Source organism: Xyrauchen texanus, chromosome 32, assembly GCF_025860055.1.
Source record: "Xyrauchen texanus isolate HMW12.3.18 chromosome 32, RBS_HiC_50CHRs, whole genome shotgun sequence".
NCBI lineage: Eukaryota > Metazoa > Chordata > Actinopteri > Cypriniformes > Catostomidae > Xyrauchen > Xyrauchen texanus.
In genome coordinates this window covers 24280311-24303106 of record NC_068307.1, presented here as the reverse complement: position 1 = coordinate 24303106, position 22796 = coordinate 24280311, and the positions used below count along the sequence as shown (strand labels likewise).

At 39.4% G+C, this 22796-nt stretch overlaps 1 protein-coding gene across 2 annotated transcripts in view; it reads right to left on the bottom strand.

The window, feature by feature from the left end:
- LOC127625693 (band 4.1-like protein 3) overlaps nucleotides 1–22527 on the bottom strand; it is a 218949-nt gene extending 196422 nt beyond the window's left edge. For both annotated transcript variants that reach the window (XM_052101039.1, XM_052101040.1), the window contains exon 1: nucleotides 22379–22527. The gene's annotated coding sequence lies outside the window, so the exon portion shown is untranslated. The remainder of the gene's footprint in view (nucleotides 1–22378) is intronic.
- Nucleotides 22528–22796: the final 269 nt, after the last annotated feature.

The following is a 22796-nucleotide window of genomic DNA, read 5'->3' as shown; positions in this document are numbered from 1 at the left end:
AGCTATCAACTAACCATAATAACCATGACAACACAATGCTCAAATGTTCTCTAATCAATTTGTTCATGACAATTGTGTCCAACAGTCTGTAGTGAGCTTTGAAAGAGTAAATTAAAAATTGTCTTGATTGTAGCTGTTTCAGTGAAAAACGTCGCCGGCTATGTATGTAACATCGGTTCTCAGAGATGAAGGGAATGAGACATTGCTATGGGGAAAGATGCTTTCCTCCAGGACCTGGTTGAAACCCTTGTACAATAATGGCAATCTTCCAATTGGCAATAGTGTTAGAGCCCCACACTTTCAGATGCAAACTTGGCCTAAGTGGGAGCTCAATCACCATTACTTCAGATTTTTCCGACTGTGGGCATTACTCTTAACTCATTTGTCTGAAGTAGTTTCACAGCAGTAAAGGGATCAATGGAAAGGAGGAGGCGAGAACCGGCTTTTCAATATAAATAATAGTTATAATGATAAACTCAAAAGACCACATAAACACACACATGACTGACATGTCCATAAACGATCTCTCTCTCCTGCACGATACTCTGCAGTCGACCTTTAAACCTCGGAGGCTTGATTAGCCTAATACGGGACCGGGTGTGTATGATCATGACCCAGCCCCACCCTCCGCCCTGCCACAACAGCTTTCACAATAACTTGGTTACATATGTTATATTACATATAGATATGAATAAAGAGTCACGGGCCCGCAGGCTGATGACATGAATGACATATTTTAAGTGTGTATGTGTATATATATATATATATATATATATATATATATATATATATATATATATACACTCACCTAAAGGATTATTAGGAACACCTGTTCAATTTCTCATTAATGCAATTATCTAATCAACCAATCACATGGCAGTTGCTTCAATGCATTTAGGGGTGTGGTCCTGGTCAAGACAATCTCCTGAACTCCAAACTGAATGTCAGAATGCTAAAGAAAGGTGATTTAAGCAATTTTGAGCGTGGCATGGTTGTTGGTGCCAGACGGGCCAGTCTGAGTATTTCACAATCTGCTCAGTTACTAGGATTTTCACGCACAACCATTTCTAGGGTTTACAAAGAATGGTGTGAAAAGGGAAAAACATCCAGTATGCGGCAGTCCTGTGGGCGAAAATGCCTTGTTGATGCTAGAGGTCAGAGGAGAATGGGCTGACTGATTCAAGCTGATAGAAGAGCAACTTTGCCTGAAATAACCACTCGTTACAACCGAGGTATGCAGCAAAGCATTTGTGAAGCCACAACACGCACAACCTTGAGGCGGATGGGCTACAACAGCAGAAGACCCCACCGGGTACCACTCATCTCCACTACAAATAGGAAAAAGAGGCTACAATTTGCAAGAGCTCACCAAAATTGGACAGTTGAAGACTGGAAAAATGTTGCCTGGTCTGATGAGTCTCGATTTCTGTTGAGACATTCAGATGGTAGAGTCAGAATTTGGCATAAACAGAATGAGAACATGGATCCATCATGCCTTGTTACCACTGTGCAGGCTGGTGGTGGTGATGTAATAGTGTGGAGGATGTTTTCTTGGCACACTTTAGGCCCCTTAGTGCCAATTGGGCATCGTTTAAATGCCACGGCCTACCTGAGCATTGTTTCTGACCATGTCCATCCCTTTATGGCCACCATGTACCCATCATCTGATGGCTACTTCCAGCAGGATAATGCACCATGTCACGAAGCTCGAATCATTTCAAATTGGTTTCTTGAACATGACAATGAGTACTAAAATGGCCCCCACAATCACCAGTTCTCAACCCAATAGAGCATCTTTGGGATGTGGTGGAACGGGAGCTTCGTGCCCTGGATGTGCATCCCACAAATCTCCATCAACTGGAAGATGCTATCCTATCAATATGGGCCAACATTTCTAAAGAATGCTTTCAGCACCTTGTTGAATCAATGCCACGTATAATTAAGGCAGTTCTGAAGGCGAAAGGGGGTCAAACAGTATTAGTATGGTTGTTCCTAATAATCCTTTAGGTGAGTGTATATATATATATATATATATATATAGTTGAAGTCAGAAGTTTACATAGGTTGAAGTAATTAAAACAATTTTTTAACCATTCCACAGATATTAGCAAACTATAGTTTTGTGAAGTTGTTTAGGGCGTCTACTTTGTGAATGACACGAGCAGATTGTGCATGAGACAGATTGTTTCACTTATAATTGACTATATCACAATTCCAGTGGGTCATAAGTTTACATATACTAAGCAGCTTGGAAAATTCCAGAAAATTATATCACGCCTTTAGACAATTAGCCAATTAGTGTCTAATAGGTGGTGTACTGAATTGGAAGTGTACCTGTGGATGTATTTTAAGGCCTACCTTCAAACTCAGAGCCTCTTTGCGTGACGACATGGGAAAATCAAAAGAAAAAAGACCTCAGAAAAACAATTGTGGACCTCCACAAGTCTGGTTCATCCTTGGGAGCAATTTCCAAATGCCTGAAGGTACCACGTTCATCTGTACAAACAATATTATGAACACCATGGGACCACGCAGACATCATACCACTAAGGAAGGAGCCCCATTCTGTCTCCTAGACATTAACATAGTTTGGTGCAAAAAGTGCAAATCAATCAGAGCAACGACAAAGGACTTTTTGAAGATGCTGGTGGAAAAAAGTAGACAAATAATAGACAATAGGCAATAGACTGGCATGTCTTAAGGTCAATAGTAGGTCAGAAACGGCAAAAATGAAACAGCTTTCTCTAGAATCTCATCAGTCAATCATTGTTTTGAGAAATGAAGGCTATACAATGCTAGAATTTACCAAAAAAAAAAACTGAAGATTTCATACAAAGGTGTACACAACAGTCTTTAAAGACAAAGGACAACTGGCTCTTACAAGGACAGAAGCTGTAGAAGGCCCAGATACAACTAAACAAGAGGATAAGTACATCAGAGTCTCTAGTTGGAGAAATAGATACCTCACATGTCCTCAGCTAACAGCTTAATTGAATTCTACCCGCTCAACACCACTTTCATGTAAAACAGTAAAGAGAGGACTCAGGGGTGCAGGCCTTATGGGAAGAATTACAAAGAAAAAGACACTTTTGAAACAGAAAAGAAAAAGAAAAGTTGGAGTGTCAAAGAAACACAGACATTTGACAACAGATAATTGGAAAATAGTGTTATGATATTAACCGCATTGAGCTTTAGTGGGATCAGCTAAACTGTATAGTGCATGAGATGTGCCCGACAAGACAGCCACATCTATGGCAAGTGCTACAGGAAGCGTGGGGTGAAATGTTTCTGGACAAACTTGACAGCTAGAATGTCAAGGATCTGCAAAACTGTCATTGCTGCAGGTGGAGGATTTTTTGATGAGAACTCTTTGAAGTAGTTTTTTTTTTTATTGTAATAGTAATTTTTCACATTATTGTTGTATAGGTATAGGTACCATCCAGGAAGTGTGGTGTTAAAAAGGCCCAACTATTCACAGTAATACACTAAGAAATAGCCATTGCTGGTTTTAGGGTTGGAAATGTCTTTTACTTCCTCAAAAGAACAAGGTTGCAAGTGCTTTTAATAGAGAGTGAAACTCTATCTATTTGTAGCTCAGCAGACAATGGTGGTGGATTGTGTCTGTTGAGTGTTGATTTCACGCTATGCTCTTACCTAGTTGGTGAGACGCAATGCTGGTCCATCTTTTACTCTCTGTGACAACGAGCTTTTAGCTAACTAGCTAACCACATAGCTACTTTCATTGCTTGTCAGTTGAGTGGAAGCTAATGTGTAAACATGTATTCACCAAACTGTTTTTTTCAGGATTCACAGTTTCTTACCCCATTCAACCGAACAATTACAGTCATTTCATTTATAAAATGTAATATTTAAAAGTCTGGTTTTCCACAATTGAAAGATTCCCCTGAACTTGTATAGCAGAATACAGTGTAACACCACTGCCGATGTTGTTCTCTTGTTTCGGCAGGTGTAAATGCTTCTTGTTTTACAACCTGCCAATAATTAACTGGCAGTATTATAATCAGCATTTGACTGATACTAAACATATGGTACTGATGTTTGTTAGCTATTTATTTTATTTTTATATATTTTTTATTTTAATGGTCAGCATTTGACTGATACTGAACATGCAGTACTGATATTTATTTAGCTATTTCATTTATTTGAATTTATTCTTTATTTTAATGGTCAGAAATTGACTGACACTAAACATACAATACTGATGTTTTTTAAGCTATTTATTCATGTTTTATTCTTTATTGAAATGGTCAGCGACTGATACTGAACATACAGTACTGATGTTTTTTAAGCTATTTAATGTTTTCTTTTTCGGTATTCATTTCTAGAAATTGTTGACAATGCAAAAATGTAAAAAATTCTTTGATAAAAATATTTGTTTAAGAAAGCAGCCTTCTGAGTACCTTTGCATAGTCATATCGGTGAACAATCCAGCTAAAAAATTAACTATACTGGCCACCATATCGGTAATCTGTGAATTTTCCCCCTCTAAAATCGGTATCTGTCTCAAAAATCCCATATCGGTCATGCTCTATAATGTATGCATATATAAAGTATAGGTGCCATACAGGAAGCATGGTCTTAGTGTAACACTAGGAATAGTTGTATATATTCTGTTTTTGTCTGTCAATGTCTAGAATAAATCAAGTTCAGTCAAGACAACTCTCGAAAAGATTGAACATGTTAATGTGGGTATGACATATTGATAGGATGCTGGTCTTGGCAGAATAGATCTGCTAGACTGCTGCAGACATATATACAGACTGAGTTAAGCATGTGGACATGCTGCTGCTGATGCACAATTAGAAAAACACCAGACATGCTGCAACATGCATGTATGACAATCTGCTTCACAGTTAGACAAATGCAATTCCCATGTAGCAGATCTAAACAAGTGGTTCTGGGGAGGTGGAGGGTTTAAGAGAAAACTCAAGCAGCATGTTGCAGTAAAACCACCTTAAGCTGGCTCTCCACTAGCAGACTCAAAACAACGTTTTGGCCAAGGGTATCGCACTTGCAGACTGTTTTGCTGAGATCTCGCTCTCTTCAGCGAGAGGTATGACCCATTTACTGATTAAAAATGGAGGAGGGTGACGCACATAATGACTCACCGCAACTACTCTCTCTGATCCCTGTCACATGGAGCTCGCAAAAATAAAAACATGAGTAAAATTGCAATTGCAATAGAGTGATTTGGGGCATTTTCAGACCTCTATTGTTTCCGAAAAAGGGACTAAAATATATCTCACCCTAAACATTTTAATTCAGCTGTCAAAGTTGCAATTTCTTCATGGTTTCCATCAAGGTTATTTTTATCCATCATTAGTTGCTCAACAGGGAGTCCCGATGGTCAAGTGATTAACACCTCCCACTGAGAGGTGATAAAGGAAGCTCTTTCTCCCTCTGCCTGGCTAAACACCTGAAAATCATTGGTAAAAGCTGACTGGCTACCATATTACACGTCACCTATCAGCATACACCATGTGAGCCGATTTGCTTGACATATCACATGTGAGCAAGCTGATTGGCTAACAGATTACAAGTTCAAAGAACTTATCAGCTTGTGCCATTCACAGTTGCATGCCTGAACTTTGTCATTTAGTCATTTAAAGAACAAATGCCAATGATTTGTAAAGTTACCGTTTTTATGAAATCATGCATTGATCATGCAGGTTTTCATCAATTCAACTAGTCAACTCTTTGGCACTTACAAAACATTAATCTGTTTGTTTAATCAGCCTATCTAACCTGTCATAACAACGTTGGCAAAACTTTCTATTTGCACAACCAATGGAAGATGGGAGGACATTTCTGGAATCAGTTTGAAAAAAATTTGGTGATGCTAGTGGTGCAGAAATTACACACTTTGGCTTTATATTTTGACTTTTTAAATTTATTTAAAAAAGCTATCTTAAGGGTTCAGAAGACATGGAATATACTGTAGCGTTTGAGTCATATAGACCACTTTCATGTTGATTTTATTGTGCGTTGTGTCCTTTTTTGAAGCTCGAAAAATTTCCCATTCGTTATAATTACATGGAAATAAGTCACCAGTAGCTATTTCAAAATCTCTCCTTTTTGTATTCCATTGAAGAAAGCCAGATGGGTTTGGAATGACATGAAGGCAGTAAATGATGAAAGAATCTTCATTTTGGGGTCATCTACCTGTATTTTTTCCCCTAAAACACTTGAGTGTTTAAAAATGTCTAGTAAACCTATTGCAGACTGGGACCCCAGATCTAAGAAAGAAGTGCTTCAGCAGGTTGTTGAAGTGTCACGTAGCTTCTGAAATGAGCGTTGGATCATCAGCCATCTGTCTGTGATTGTGCTTGGCAAACAGTCTTGATCTTGGACAGTCTTTCCCTCTCAACATTAAATCAGATAAGCTGAGTCTGTGTTCCCTTTCATCAAATCCCACAACAGAGCTCTTTGTTGGGCCTTTTATTTGCATTGGCAGGACCCTTTCACACAAAGACAAATAAAATGGATCTATTAGTTTATCCTGAGTAATGACATACTATATCCTAGTATTACAAAACTATTTTACTTCAACAAATCACTCATATGCGAAGGGGGAATATAATAACATTTACAAGCATTTTTATTTTTTTCAATTAAGTCAACTTACATGCAAGGTTTCTTGCCCCAAAAACATTTAGAATTTAGTTTTGCATGACTATTTTCCACCTTCTCTCTGATCCTAATAACTGAACTGTCTGTTTGTGCTGATCCACATTTAAGAATTTTTTATGTAAAAATATCTCTGTTATGATTGGCTAACTTTTTAAACTCTCTCTGAGCAATTGTCTGAATACTGAATAGCCGTGGTGTTCATTCTGTGCTCATGGTTGATGGTTGTGATGTCAGAACAATGATGGTTTTTCAATGAGCCATTTTTGTTGCTTTGTTTGAACTAGACAAAAACTTTGATGATGGCTTGACCAAACATTTGACTGAAAGTTTAAAATAGTTTAAATGTATTAATTATCCCAATTAGTAAAATTTGACCAAATTAATGGTGTAATTATTTGTTTTGTTGTAAAAAATTGTGTTGGACTAATGAAATTCCTCTGTTGTGTGACTGACCAAGCAACATGGTCACACAGGAATTCAGCAAGTTAAAGCCTACTGATACTAAATCCGAGAGAAACTGCCGATGAAAGGTCTAGTCACACCAAGACCGAGATTATATTTTATTGGGCTATATGAAAAGAAAATTCACTCACAAAAAATATGTTGCACTTAAAGAAAGCAGAATGTACTTATACTAATTATGAATTTGTATCTCATACATGGTTCCTATTTTAATTTAATCCGATGCAAACATACAAATATTTATTAAAAAAACATTACAAAATTCTATCAATTCCATAATTGCAAGATTTTTTTGTAATTCCTTTCCATAATAATATTTCGCATTTCTGCAACCGCTGTGGCGTTTATCAAATAATTCCTTTTTGTCTTTCGTATCTGTCATGGAGCTCACATACCAAAGACAAGATCAGCTCTACATTCATATTCAGTGCCACTTCCCATTATTTTTTAGGAGTTTAATATCAGTTTGCTTAGGAAATTTTGATGCGTTGGCACCACCAACACAGACTTTATAGCTGCAGCAGCTGAGGACACCTGACTAAAAGCACTTATCTCATTGGTCAGTCAGTTTTCTGTATGGTACGAATGTAGTAATATACATGCAGAACAATTGAAACATCATGATTTGAATCAAGGAAAAACCAACCTTTTTAATCCTGGAATTCCTCAGCATCATAAATTAATGGACAAAGCATCACCTTCCTACTGAAGGCCTGTCTTTGGACAATAAAATGGTCAAGACACTCTAAACAACCTAATTTAAAGCAAAAAGTGTCATTGGTCAGAACGGCCCCTCAGCATAACCTTCTGAACTTCCACACAGAGTTAAAGCAGACTTCTCTTTGAAAGGTTTCCAAAAGACCATCAGATTTGCATGACTAGAATACTAACACATTTCATCTTATTCCAGGAACATTCTACACAAAGTTACAGTACTTGACCGATTTAACCTAAAATGTACAGAATGCATTTATATCCACGAATTATACAATACCTAGGCTTGCTAGGTAATTCTGACAATTGCTTTGAACTGTGGTAACTTGTATTACTGAAAAGTTAATGATTATAGCCTGGTGTACCTCTTTAAAATGTGTAATGTTTTATCCATGTTGTATAACCTAGGAATTAACCAGTATGATTTGTAAGCAGGGATTTTCATGTTTTGTTACCTACGCATACAATATTAATGAAAGAATGTCATGTTTAGTATGTAAAGGTTTGCTTGGTTGCCTAGAGAAAGCTGATGACAACGAATGTCATGCCTCTTGTACCATTTGCAAGATATAAAAGTTAATGATTAAAACATGCACTATTTTGAGCAGGAAATTTAAAAGAATCTGAAACAAAAGACAATAAAATCAACTGTCGGAAAAGACCAGCCCAGATGACCATGTGACTCTGAAAAGTTACTTCTGATTGGCGCAGGACACCTTTGGGAATGCGGACAAATTCAGTTCAAATGTTTCCAAACAGGAAGAACACACTCTCTTCTGTCTTCCCTCTTCTCTTTTGTCACTTTTGCTCTTCAGACTGCTCAGACTTCGCTATGCCTCTTACTCTCCAACGGGAGTTGCGGATCCTTCATGAGAAGGCCTCGCTTCAAAGCCAACCTCATCATTCATACAGACAATAACTATCCGATCTTACAGAGGTGCAAAACATTGACGGAATGAAATTTCGACCAAGAGCCAAGAACCAAGAAACACAAAGAATGCAAGGAAACACCACTAAGCGCAAGTACATTTCCAGTATTGGGCTCAAAGTGCTGGTATATTTAGTTAAATACTTTGGGTAATCCGAAAGCAAATCGATGTAGACTCAAAGAAGGTTAAATGGTTCTTCAGGCATTGTCAGCAAAAGTTCATTTTCACTGTATTGATCATTTATTTCACATTCTGTCACTCTTCTCACCAACCTGTCTCATGTATATATGTGTTAGATTAGATTTATGTTTAGAATAGCAATAAAGTTTGTCTGTATTCAAATATTTTTTGACTGTGGTATATTTTGATAAATAATCTCATCCCTGTTTCAAGAAGATTTTGCTTCAAAACTGTACCTAAATATGTGTCATATTATTTTCAATAAGCTATGTGAATAATATCACACCAATAAGTGAATTAATCATAAAGGAAAGCTAATTCCTTACAGTAGAAATTGTGAGAGGATGCAACGAGACGCTGTATTACGATTTTAATGGTGTTAATCTAGTTATTTGTCATTTATCTAATTTATAATGGTAGTCGAACGCGACTGATTCCATTATAAACTGCCTTACATAGTAATGTAGAATCAGGACAGTTTAATTTAGTTCATAGCTCACATATTTCTAGATCCTAAATTCCCTTACATATAATGGTATAATGAGGGCACTTTAACGGTTCCCTTCAAAATTCACCAATACCAAATATCCTACACATAGAAGGGGAAAAAATTGACTTCAATTTGTTGGACCCAGCATGAAAAGCACTAAAGGTATCGTCATGGTTACTGTTGTAACGTTCTTCCTGGGACGCCAAACATACCTCTGAACCTGAGCAAAGGCCTATGTCAAGTTGGAAGACAGAATTTGCAGGCCCCTCCCGGACATATGGGTATAAAGGGAAGCGGGGTAGCGGGTGCTATTCAGGATTTGCACGGAGCCGAAAATAAAGTACGGCCGTTTACAGTGGTAGGTCTAGTGCTGTGGCAGGAGGGACACAACTTCTCGTTCCTTCCCTCAGGGAACGGAGGTTACAAAAGTAACCATGACATTCCCCTTCAGTCACTCACTTGACAACGTGTCGAATGAAGTGACACAAGGGGTCCCATCTAAAAACGGCACGCACTGACCGTGTTATGTGAACTGTTGAGACAGGTGCAAGCAGGCTACTGCGTGCTAGAGGCAACTGTGTCGGCTGCACGTAGCCCTCCCCAACGCCCCCAAAGAGATGTCACATACATACCTTAGGTTCCCCACACCCCTGAGGGGGGGGACAGGTGCTACATGACTACCATGGTAGCAAGCCCGACAGCCGCTGTATTTTCTTTCACTATGTCTCTCACATAGGACGTGAAGCGGCTGGGGCTATCTTATCTATGAAACGCGTCGGGGAAGGTGGTCTTTCCCGGTCCTATTCTTTCAGGGGGAAAAGACCCTGCAGAGGCCACATCCTGCCCAGTCTAGTGGGAGGTAACATGTGGCAAATACACCATGAGGGTTGTGAAGCCGTACATGGGAAATGGCGCAGTGGTAGGTGGAGCCTAATGAGGGGGGACTCTACAAGCACGGCGACAGGGGCAGCAGGGGGAAAACCCCTGGGAAATGCCAAAGGGAAACGCGGGTCCGCCGATAGGGGGACTGTACCATGGGAAATACATCACATGGAGTTTGCCTGAAAAGGGAACTAAGCCCGTGGAGCCTGACACCTGTACAAAGCAACTGTGACTCGTAGTGGGTCTGGCCGCGAATTGCTTCGTTGAATTCCCTGGCCAGAAGGCTAGGGAGCAGAACATCCAGGGAGCGATGCTCAGTGGTTAACCTGGGATAGAAGGATCAACTTGGTGAAGGGCGCTGTATGCAAGCGGAAACTCCCAGTCGGTTGTGCCGCATTACCGATTTTTACTTGCTCGGACCTGACAAAACACGGGACGCGACCGACTCAACCCTGAGATTGTAAAATCTGAAAAAGGTACTGGTGTAGCCCAACCCGGTGCTTTGCAGATGTCTGCTAAGGAGGTGCCACGGGCCAGTGCCCACGAGGCTGCCACACTTCTCATAGGGTAAGAAGCCAAAGAAATAGCATCAATGACCCAGTGAGCTAACCTCTGTTTGGAGATGGCGTACGCAAAGCAAGTACCGGACACAGCAAAGAGAAGGCTGGGTCTGCCTCCTCCCAGGGCAGCTTGCTTGCAGGGTCACAACCTGGTCCCTGAAGGGGGTCGTAGGAACCTTGGGCACGAAGCCCTGTCGCAGACTCAGGATAACATGAGAATGTGCCGGACTGAAATCCAGGCAGGTGTCGCTGACAAAGAATGCATGCAGATCCCCAACCCTCTTCATGGAGGCTAACATGATCAGGAGGGCAGTCTTCAGGTAGAGGGCCTTGAGCTCAACTGAATCAAGCGGCTCGAAGGGGGGTCTCTGAAGGCCTGAGAAGACCACAGAGAGATCCCAGGAGGGGAACAGGCTAGGCCGGGGAGGGTTTAGTCTCTGGGCGCCTTTCAGGAACCTGATAATCGTGCTTACCTAGGGACTTGCCATTTACTGTATTGTGGTAGGCTGAGATAGCAGCTACATACACATTCAAGGTGGAGGGGGACAGCCTCTCCTGCAGGAATGAAAGCACTGACCGAACTGCACACCTCTGCGGGTTTTCGGCTCAAGAAGAACACCAATTCGCGAACAAGCACCACATTAGGGCGAAAAGTTGCCTGGTGGAGGGAGCTCTGGCTTGGTTGATCGTGTCTACGACTGCAGGTGGTAGATCCAATAGATATTCCACATCCCATCCAGGGGCCAGACGTGGAGGTTCCAGAGGTCTGGGTGTGGATGCCAGAGGGTGCCCCATCCCTGAGAAAGAATGTCCTTCCTCAGGCTAATTTTCCAGGGAGGTGCTGTCATGAGGAGCGTAAGATCCGAGACGTGCTTGCCCCGGATTAGTGGGAGAAACCTCCGTAGGGCAAGAGATACAGCCAACAACTCTAGGAAGTTGATGTGCCAAAGCTGCCGGGGTTCTGTCCAGAGGCCAGCAGCAGCGTGCCCGTTGCACACGTTGGTCACCATGACTCCAGTCCACAGAAAGCAGAGGTTTGGTCCAAGAGTTGAAAGTATGACGGCAAGAAGGAGTGATTTTCACACGGTATGTGGCGTGGTGCCATGCCCATCTTGGGACTTGAGTCTGTAGCCAGTGCTGAAGCGGACTCTGAGGATGCCATATTCCCCAGGAGCCTCTGGAATTTTTTAGAGGAACCGGGCTCGAAGAGAGCGAGGCTCCTGAGCACTGACTGTGCGCGCTCGTTGGTCAGACGCGCTGTCATTGAGACTGAGTCTAACTGAGTCTAACATGCTCTTTTCCCAGTTGACCTGAAGCCCTAGACGGCTAAGGTGCCTGAGCACCTGGTCCCTGTGAGCGCACAGTAACTCTCGAGAGTGAGCCAGGATGAGCCAGTCATCGAGGTAGTTGAGACTGCGGATGCCCACTTCCCTCAGCGGGGCAAGAGTTGCCTCTGCGATCTTCATGAAGACACGAGGGGACAGGGATAGGCTGAAGGGGAGGACCTTGTACTGATACGCCTGGCCGTCGAACGTGAACCGTAAGAAGGGTTGGTGTTGAGGCAGAATGGAGACGTGGAAGTACGCGTCATTCAGATCTACCGCCGCAAACCAATCTAGCTGTCGAACGCAGGTAAGAATCTGTTTCTGCATTGAGTTTTGAATAGGAGTCTGTGTAAGGCCCAGTTGAGAACTCGCAGGTCCAAGATTGGTCCCAACCCGCATCTTTTTTTGGGTACGATGAAGTAAGGGCTGTAGAAAATCTTCTCCATCTCAGTTGGAGTGACGGCTCTATCGCATCCTTGAGGAGCAGAATCGTGATCTCTGCTCGTAAGGCGTGGCTTTCTCGTCGCACACAGAAGTGGAGCGAACACCTCTGAAAGAGGCGGGAGCCGGGCGAACTGAATTACATAGCCGAGTCGGATGGTCCTGGCCAGCCAGCGCGACGGATTGGGAAGTGAAAGCCACGCATCCAAACTCTGCATCCAGGGAGCCGGGACCGTAGAGTTTTGGGGCCAGGGTGCCGTGAGAATGACACGCACAGACTGGATGACCCAGGGATTGCGGAAAAATGAAACAAGGATCCTCCTCCCGGCCTTCCACCGGGAGACGGAGTGGTCTTGGTACCAGCTTCAGAGAGAACATCTGACTGCCTGAGTCGCCTGTCTCAGGAGTGCTTTGGAGCTTTCCTGGTCCTGGAAGGGGTCCTGGAGACGGGGGGTGTACGCCGCCTGCGAGGTGCTCGACGCTGGCGCTGAAAACTGGGCCCGGGTTGAGGTGGAGCTCCCTGTTGTTTAGCTGCTGGGGGACATCTGCGCGTCAGCCTCAGACTGGGCGAGCAGACCCGAAGGTAGCAGCCCAGACGAGTCATCAGCATCAGACGCCGCTGTGCCACTCTCCGATGCAGATGCAATGTCATCATCCAATTCTGGGGGCTCAAGGGAGAATGCAGGCTGGCCACGAGGCAAGCCGCACTCATCCCGAGCTCGGACGGAAGCAAGCAAGCGTGCCGGGGGGGCGGGTGGTTCATGGGGATTTACCTGATGAAACCGAGCCTGTCGTTATCCCCAAATCGCCTTCATCACCAGCCGGATTCCATGGGAATTAGGAACAACGCGGGGGGCGGCTGAAGTGGCTTTCTCTCGTGAGAAAAGAAAGCCACAGCAGTGCTTATCGCTAGTAGAGCTGAATGGAACAGTGGTGAACTCAGCTTGCTGTTGCACAACCGTTCGGCTCCAAAGAAAAATTATGACTGGCACTTGCTGCCCAGCTTCCATTTATACCCGTATGTCCGGGGCGGGCCATGCAAATTCTTTTCTCAGGTTCAGAGGTACGTTTAGCGTCCCAGGAAGACCCCTTGTGTCACTTAATTTGACACAACGTCGAGTGAGTGACAGAAGGGAAACAATTATTTCTATTCAAAATATAATTTGCAATTAAAATTTGCACCAAAACTTCAGGCTTAATATCAATAGGCTCATGGAAGCAATTTTTTCTGGAAATTCAGAAAGCATAGACCACCAAAAAATTTGACCTCCTGTTTTTTATTTTATCTGAGATCAAGAGAGTTAGAAAAGACAAACAGACATAGTTTGGGAAAACCCTAACTCAAGTATTTAGAAATAACTGTTCATTGGATTTGTTTAGACTGATATATGTCAACATTATATTTACTCATTTCCAAACTCTGCTGTATAACATTAGACATAGTCGATATTTGGATATCTCTAAACCTCACTACACACACTGTAAAAAAAACTTGGCAGCTGTGTTTGCCAGAATAATTATGTACAAAATACAGTAAAAATGTAAACAACTTTACAGAACAACCTGTACATTTTACAGTTTAAACTGTTGTAATTTACATGACCACGCTGGCACTGTAAAAATAATAATAATAATTCTGTTAAATTTACAGTAAAAAATATTTCAAAAACTTGATATTAACCTTCTGAAACTGCAAAAATCAGCTTTTTCTTTATAAGGTGTTCACTGTAAAAATTAAAGAAGAGCACATGATGACATGACGTTCACCAATAGTGGCTCTTCCAGGAGCAATGACCAATATATGTGAAATTTAAATCATGCAGTAAACATGAACTAAACTACATTAAATATAAAACAGAACACCCCAATGTACGTTACTGATATTAAAAATAAGAAGAAACATAATTATATATAAAATATAGTGAAATATGTTGGGTCATGCAGAGAATTATAGTTTTTTTACTGTAATTTTAACAATAATTTACTGTTAAAAGTACATGTACTCTCTAGTTGATCTCTATTTATACTTTTTACGTTTTATTGTAAAAACTACTGTATTGTCTTTTAAAATATATAAAACATGTATTTATTTATTTATTTTAAATTACTTTATATTTTACAGTTAATACTCATTAATCAATAAAAAAATATTTCTGTAGCATTTTTACAGTCTTTTATTGTTAAAATTACAGACAGTTTTTACAGTGCAAAAGGCTGTCAATGCTATAAGCTAAGAAATTCCCACAGAGAGATAAATTGGATTCACCATTACACAGTGAGTTTACAGTCTCTCTCTCTCTCTCTCTCTCTCTCTCTCTCTCTCTCGCTCTCTCTATCTATCTATGGTGACCACATTTGCCCTGCAATGAAAACAAACATTGCGGAAACATTCCACAGCCTGAGCTCTGATGATAGCACCAAAGACAGGCGGTTCTCATACTCTGCTCATTTCTCCTCACACAACATTCCACCAGACTCCCTGATGACCGAGAATGCTTTACTTCCATTATGAATATAATGGAAGTGAATATGATATGAACATGGCATGAATATGCCCACAAATTCAGAAAAGTACCCTGTGCTCTAAGAGCATTAGTGCATTTAGAGATTGTACCTGTAAGAGTGACACCTGTGGTAAATTTGAAAAAGAAGTCAAATTCACTCTTTATACACAATCAACAACATTCACCCCAGGTGCTCAGAGTCACAGAGCTTGATGTCAAACACATTTGAGTTGCAAATGGTTGTCTCCTGTCTGTAAGTCAATAATCACTTACACATACAAATATAAGCCACATAACACACATAAACAAATAACATAAACTATAACACATAAACAAATAAACATAAATGGGAGATTTTTCAATTAGTCCCATACTTGTTTTACTCAGAAACATATGTTAGAAAAATATTACATTAAGTATAATGTGTGATGGTAATGAGGTCTGATGGTAATTCCATTTCTCACTTTTTGGAGTAAAAGCATTTTGAACACAATATAGGTGCATTTCCCAAAACCATTAATAACCAAATATGGTCACATAACGGTTCCATCGTTACGGTACCAACATAGTTCAACGATTTGGTGTTTCCCAAAACCGTAGTTCCAACGAAAATTTGCAAACAGCTTAGCAAAGTTGCGTGGTTAGAAGCATAGTTCCTTATTAGTTTGCTGTGTGGAAATCATTTGACTTTGCTGAGGCTTCTATATCTTTCATTTCATATATATCTTTCATTCTGTCAAGACTCTGACCACGTTTACATGCACTTGAGAAAACAGCTTTTTGTTTTGCAGAAAGTGGCGATCTGAAATGTTATGAAAACGCGAATGCAGCCATTTATTAGAGGCTGTTAAGAGAAAGCGATTGAACACACACTGCTTTTTTCTGAGAACACTGATTATGTGTCCATGCTAACGCATAAGTGAAGTTCATATATGTTTTTGAAGTGCATCTGGGGAACCCCAAAGTCTAATGTAAAGGAAACAGTCGTGACTAGCTAGTACATTTCTCCAACAATTTATTGCTCTATGGTGGTCAGCGCACATTAACAAACCTCACAAGCAACACAGACATGGAAGGAAGGCCGGTCATACAGGACACATTCTTGACTGCTTGACAAGATTCAACTACTTTTAACTTGACACAGAATTCTTATAACACATCGTTTATGCAGCTGAAAACTAGTGAGATGTTTCATAAGCATCAGTCTAATGCGTATGTACATAGACGGATAATTAAAAAAAGTGCAGACAGAATGCAAGAACAGGACAGATTGCAAAATGGATTGCTGTTGATGCTTATGTAAAACAAATAATATATTGTCTTCTAAAGCCACTTTAGAAGGGGGCCAGATAAAAATAATATATGACATTAATTAATTAATTGCTATTTGTGATTAATTGAATTCATTATTCGGCGGGTCATGTAATTAATTAGATTACAATTTTGTTATTGTTATGGATGTTTCATCACAACCCAATTACAGAAAATATAAAAAATTTGATATGTTGAATACATCAATTGTTTCTCTAGGCTGCAATTAACTGAAGTCTCCAGCTAATCTCAATTGCATCTCTTCTAGTTTAAAGATATCTCAACAATATCTCAACCTGTGCTCAGATTTGCCAAGATTCAAAAGTCTGCTCAAACATTTCTCAACAATTCTTCCAAGGCCAAACTATCTGAGCCATCCTATCCACATTTTTGTATGTCAACAATTATTTCATTTGTATCTATTTGTATTTCTCCTAAGGAATTTTAGGAGAAACGTCTGAGACAAAGTCGATACTTAAATAAAAAAAATAACAGTCCATTCTCTCTAGACTTAACTTCAGACTTAAAATCTCCAGACTCCATTAATTCTCTTGAGCTAGGAAAGAGAAACCACTAAGCAATACATGTTTTCCTCCAGGAAGACCCATGCTCTTTTGATTTAAATGAAAGCAGTAATATGAATACACAATTAAAGCTTGCATGATTGAGTAGTCTCATTTTTTTAAAACAAGCTAGCTTCTGATTTCAATCTGTCTGATTGGCTAAATAACATCTGAAGCAATGTCTGTTGTTCACAGCACAAATACAGAACATTTCAATAATCACAGATAGTTGAAATTCAGATGAAGTAGGAATTTTAGACAGGTTCAAGTTGTACACCTGCCATAAACAAACAAACAAAATCAGAATCCACCCACCATAAAAACATATTTGAATAAAATTTCTAAAGGAAATACCAGTGCTAGCAAGGCAGAAAAATAATCATATTATTCTTTTAGGTAAGCTTATTTTTTGACTTCGGTTCTGTTTGAATAAAATTCTGCATCAGACCAGTTTAAACATAAGTTATAATTGGTTGGATATATAAAAGGTGGCAGATATTCAAACAGCCTCAAAAGGTATAAAGTTTACAAACATACAGGTAGGACAGACATTATATACTAAATAAAGTTTGAATGGAGTCTGTATATTAAGCAGTTTGGGCTAAATTACTTGAAGAAGTGTCATTACTTGGGGTTATGGGTTTATAACAAACCCTAACCGGAACGTATGAGGAATATCAATCCAATGCTGCCTTGCAAACAATGCATTAGCATCATTACAGAATTTAATATTGTTATATTGGCATATAACTTAGGGATATTTGATCAGATTTATATCCATTTTGCTGAGTCACATTCCTCTGTAAATATAATGTGCATACCCAATTGGATAGCAATCTGATTGATCAAGACATACAAAGTGATCAAGTCTTTAAAAAGGCCCTTAATGTGTATCTGCAGAATTTCCTGAGAGGAGAACCGTCAAAAAGCACAACAGGCATTGTCGTGTTGAGACAACTGTTTTGTGATTACCACAGCCATCTCTGGAATTTTTTGTCTTTACATTCAGAGGGGCATAGGTTATGCCTTCTAAACATGTGAAATAGTTTACACAGTCACTGACAGAACTCTGTGTCTGCCTTCTCTGATTGCACTTGTTTTGTCTCAAAAACTACAAAAACGACTTGTGAAAATGACAGTTTATTAACTCCTTAAATAATGAAGTTAAACTCTGAAGGCTTAAATTCTTTCAGTTCAACTTGTATTCAGTGGTGTAACAGTGGTGTTTATGAATTCCTGACTGAACTTGCAATCCCTTAGGGTGTTTGTAACAGTTTGGGAGAGAAATGTCACATGCACTATTAGAGCAAACACTCAAATTGGTTTGCATGTATCTTGGTCACTCGGTAAACTCATAACTCTTGTAGATACACTGTGTAGACTGGCCCTCAAAGTGTGTTTTTGACAGCCAAGTAAAGGCAGAATCACATGTGTCAACTATGCAAATTGGAGGTTGGAATTGAAAAATCCAATTTGTGCAGAAAGTCAAACTGAGGAGAAATCAATCAATCCAAAGCCAGAATAAGAGCCAGCATAAAATAACTGCATAACGATAGCCATAGGCCAATATATCAGCCAGGCAGATTAATCAGGAGATATTTGGCCATTTTGAGAAGTTTTACATTGGATGATAACTGTGCATGCTTGGCTCATTAACAGAAGTGGTAGTTCCTCAGGTTTCAGTTCCACAATGTGTGTATACAGTATATGTACAGTAATGGTATACAGTATATCCACCACCTTAACTGGTGACATGGCACTAGCAATGCCAGTTCAATTACCAGGGAACATGCAAACTGGCCAAAGTCATTCAGTATGTGTCTTCAGTCAGTCACTGTCTTGGTTGACATATTGCTTATTGAATCAGGGAGTTGGGGCATGACAGATTATAATTTATTTATTATTATTCAAATAGCCAATTATTTTAAATTTTGTATTTATTGTATATAAATTTTTTTAGAGCTGTCGATTTAACGCGTTAATTCAGTGCGATTAATTTGATTAAAAATAACGCGTTAAATGCAATAATAATGATAATAACGCAATTAATCGCAATGCCCCAGGACCGTAAAAAGGAAGATTCCTATGAAATGCAAGCCTGTAGTACCACTTGTTTACTCCAGAGGGCAGTAAATGAAACTTCAGCTGTTTGGTAACGTGCAGTTTATACAGTGAAAAAAACAACCATCCAGCAGCAGCACAACACAAACATGCCTTACATTCTTGAGTTTAAAACACTTGATGGAGCGCAAATCTGAACTAAGAGATCTCAAGCTGTGTTCTAAGTATTAAACTATATTTAACTTGAAACAGTTACCTAAAACATTTATGTTTATGATGCAATGCACCCGAGACACGACACAAGCATATCTGACACAGGTGTACATTGACGGGTCCTTAAACGAGCCCTCATTATAAATCTCAAACTGATTGACAAATTCACAGCTGTATGCCAATGATTGGCTTAGGTTCAATAATATGGTAGTAAACAATACATTGTATTCTAAAGCCGCTTTTGTGTTGTCTTATCAATTATTAACTCTTCTGCCACAAGAATCTAATGCATTTTAATTATCTTAATATTTTGTATATATATATATATATATATATATATATATATATATATATATATATATATATATATATATATATATCATTTTTAAATATTTAAAGATAACTATGTATAATTATTTCATCATTATATATTGAATTATTGTTATATGAGGGCTTTCTCAGCATATATTTGTATATGCGATTAATCACGATTAATTAATCGGGACACCATGTAATTCATTTGAATAAAAAAAATTAGCGATTGACAGACCAAATTTTTTTCTTTCTTCTTTTTATGGGACTTGGTCATGAATTGATTTCTGAATGGTAAAACTGATAAAGATTTAAAACTTAAATAAATTTTTTGGGGATTCAAAAGTCTCAAATAGGGCTGTCAATCATTTAAAATGTTTAAATTAATTAATTACATGATGTGCCAAGTAAAAGTGCCAAGCATGTTGAACTCGTTTTTAATGCTACAATAATTTCATAAATATTTTTGAATCCACAAATTACATTGTTTTAGTTTATTTATGAATGTATAATTAGCATTTTGGCTTTGTACTTGCAGAATGATGCAGACACCAATGCAGAACTAATAATGCAAACCAACATGTTGGCCACTACGTGGAGCCTACACGCTAGGTTCGACACAGAAGCATAACTCAGCCTTTAGCAACTGATTTTGACATGTCTCCTCTTTCCAAAACCCTGCACTTCAATAATCTCATTGTAACGCTGAGACCGACACTGAGCGGAAGAGCAGCAGTGCGTCTTCTCGGGATTGTCAAATAAACAACAGTAGAAATATAGTGCCCTCATCCGATAACTGTTCTTAATCTAGATATGGTGATAAACCTGAATGATCTGCTTCAACTACAACACTCTACACTACAGCTTTGAGAACGCATATGTTAGACAGTCAATTTTGTTTGCGGTTTACAGTTGTGCTGTTAGAGATCGTTGAGATATCTTAGGATACTTATTTCAGTTATATATTTCAGGGAGTACAAACATTTTCTGCATATAAATAAAATTGCTAAAGCACCTTTTAGAGCTGTTTTCACAGGATGCATCCTTACATCCATCTGTGTTTTTTGATGGTCTATGTAGACATGCACTTCTGGAGCATTTTATTAATTTGCCTGCATCTCGCAACATAAATGCTGCATTTAGCGACGTTTAAATGCAGTTTGAATCATTGTAAAGATGTCCGGAAACCCCTACATTCTGTTTGTTCTCCATCAAGCTGTATTTGAAAGGAAGAGCACAGCTTCCTTTGCTTCCTGTTATGGGGAAGTGGTTCTGTAAAGCTGGAGTTGCGCTTACTGCCCCCTGTTGATTTCTACTCGCAAAAATATGAAGTTGGTTTTTCAAGCTTGAATTGCACTAATGGTAAGTCAGTTCCTTATTATGGAAATAATGCACAGTCAGGGACATGGTTAATAGCATTGTTTTGTTTGTTTTAACAATTGTATTTATATTATTAATTACACAAAATTAACATGTTAAATCGACAGCCCTAAAAATATAAATAAAATGCTGGAATCTCCACTAGACATTTAAAAATCCATATTGATTAACCACTAATAACTTGTGAAAAAATATGACTAGTTTGAGACAACAGTGTCAATTTCTCCTTGCCCAGGGGTATGAAAGAGTGGGCAGCATACTTAACCCTTAACCCACCTTCCAAACAGCACAGGATTGATGAAACAGAAATCTGAATGTATTTCACCACCTTCCAACTGCTGCCTTGTGAAATTCCCTTGGTAATGGGATGCTCATACATTTTTAAACAAAGACTGAAATATCCAGCAGAATTCTGATGCCAGTGTTTTCTTTAATGATAAATTCCTCAGAGGAAAGCAACATGAATAGAGTTTCACAGAGATCTTCATTCATACATACTGCTAGCAGTGAATCAAGGTCTGATGTACTGTACATGTGACCTGAATGCATAATACCAGGCATGATCCATCAACATGTAATGATATTATATTGTAAAGAAATACTGTAAACACGTGCTTAATCCTGTTAGTATATGCATTTAGAGTTTTTTACACATATAACACTAGAAGGCAACTCAACTTCAGTAATGCACATAATGAAAACGATGTTCCAAATAAATGTGTTATGCCAATGTTTAAATATACATAAAAGGCAAGAACATTTTGATCAGACGACTAGGTGGCTCACAGTACATTATGCACCTTGCAATTTATATGAGACGCACTAAATCAAGCAACATTAGAACCTGGTAATGTTGCGCTTGACTTCAATCTCGATGGTAGTATGACATAATTGCGATCGCCTTGTCTTTGACCGCGCACCGGTCATTGACAGCCGCAAACTGGATGTCCTGACAGTGACTGCATGCTTTAATGAAAATGACGGGTTTGTCAGTGAATACACCACCCAGCCATTGCTAGGTGTCCTTTTTCAAACCTTATCTTTTAAATTCTACATTTGCTATTTATCGACTATAAATTCCACTTGATCAAAGGGCTAGGCTTTAGCATATTGGTTTTTACGCATTGGGGTTTGAGTAATCCATACGCGCACTAAAGCCGAAACAAAGAATGGTATTGTAGTATTTAAGTAGTGTTGCGCATGTTTAGTGTTTCCTTGTGCTGAAATGAGTATTTACATAACCTTTGTAGATTAGATCTAAAATGTTTCTGTTCTGTCAAAAAATAATAATAACGCTAACGAAATGCATGACAGTTTAGATAAACAAACGCAGTTCAGAATCTCAGGAAAATCTGAGGAACATTGCTTTATAAAGCGTTGACGCGCAGACTGTCACTCACCTGAGCTGTCAAGCGCTTGTCCAGGTGTGGATCATGGAGGTTTTCGGGGTTGATGAAGCGTAACGTGAGTCGATCCGGTCCCGCTTAGAACCCGTGGAGTATTTCTCGGTAAAGCAGAGCTGCAACAGTGACTGAGAGCAACAGAGCCCTGTAGATGGGAGGGACATTACTGGGTGTAGAGAAAGTCAAGATATGTTTAGCATGTGTTTAGTGTCAATGGCGTAGAATTTGTTTGAACATTGAGGGTATAAATAATATAAATAAAGTATATTCAATGTAGGGATGCCGCGGTGTGAGATTTTGTCGGTTAGATTACCGCCTGAGAAAAAAATCGCGGTTTTACAATTATTTGCCCATATGCTTATAATGCAACAGCACGTTGATGTGTTTCTGGGGTTTATGTGGACGCCCTGTAATA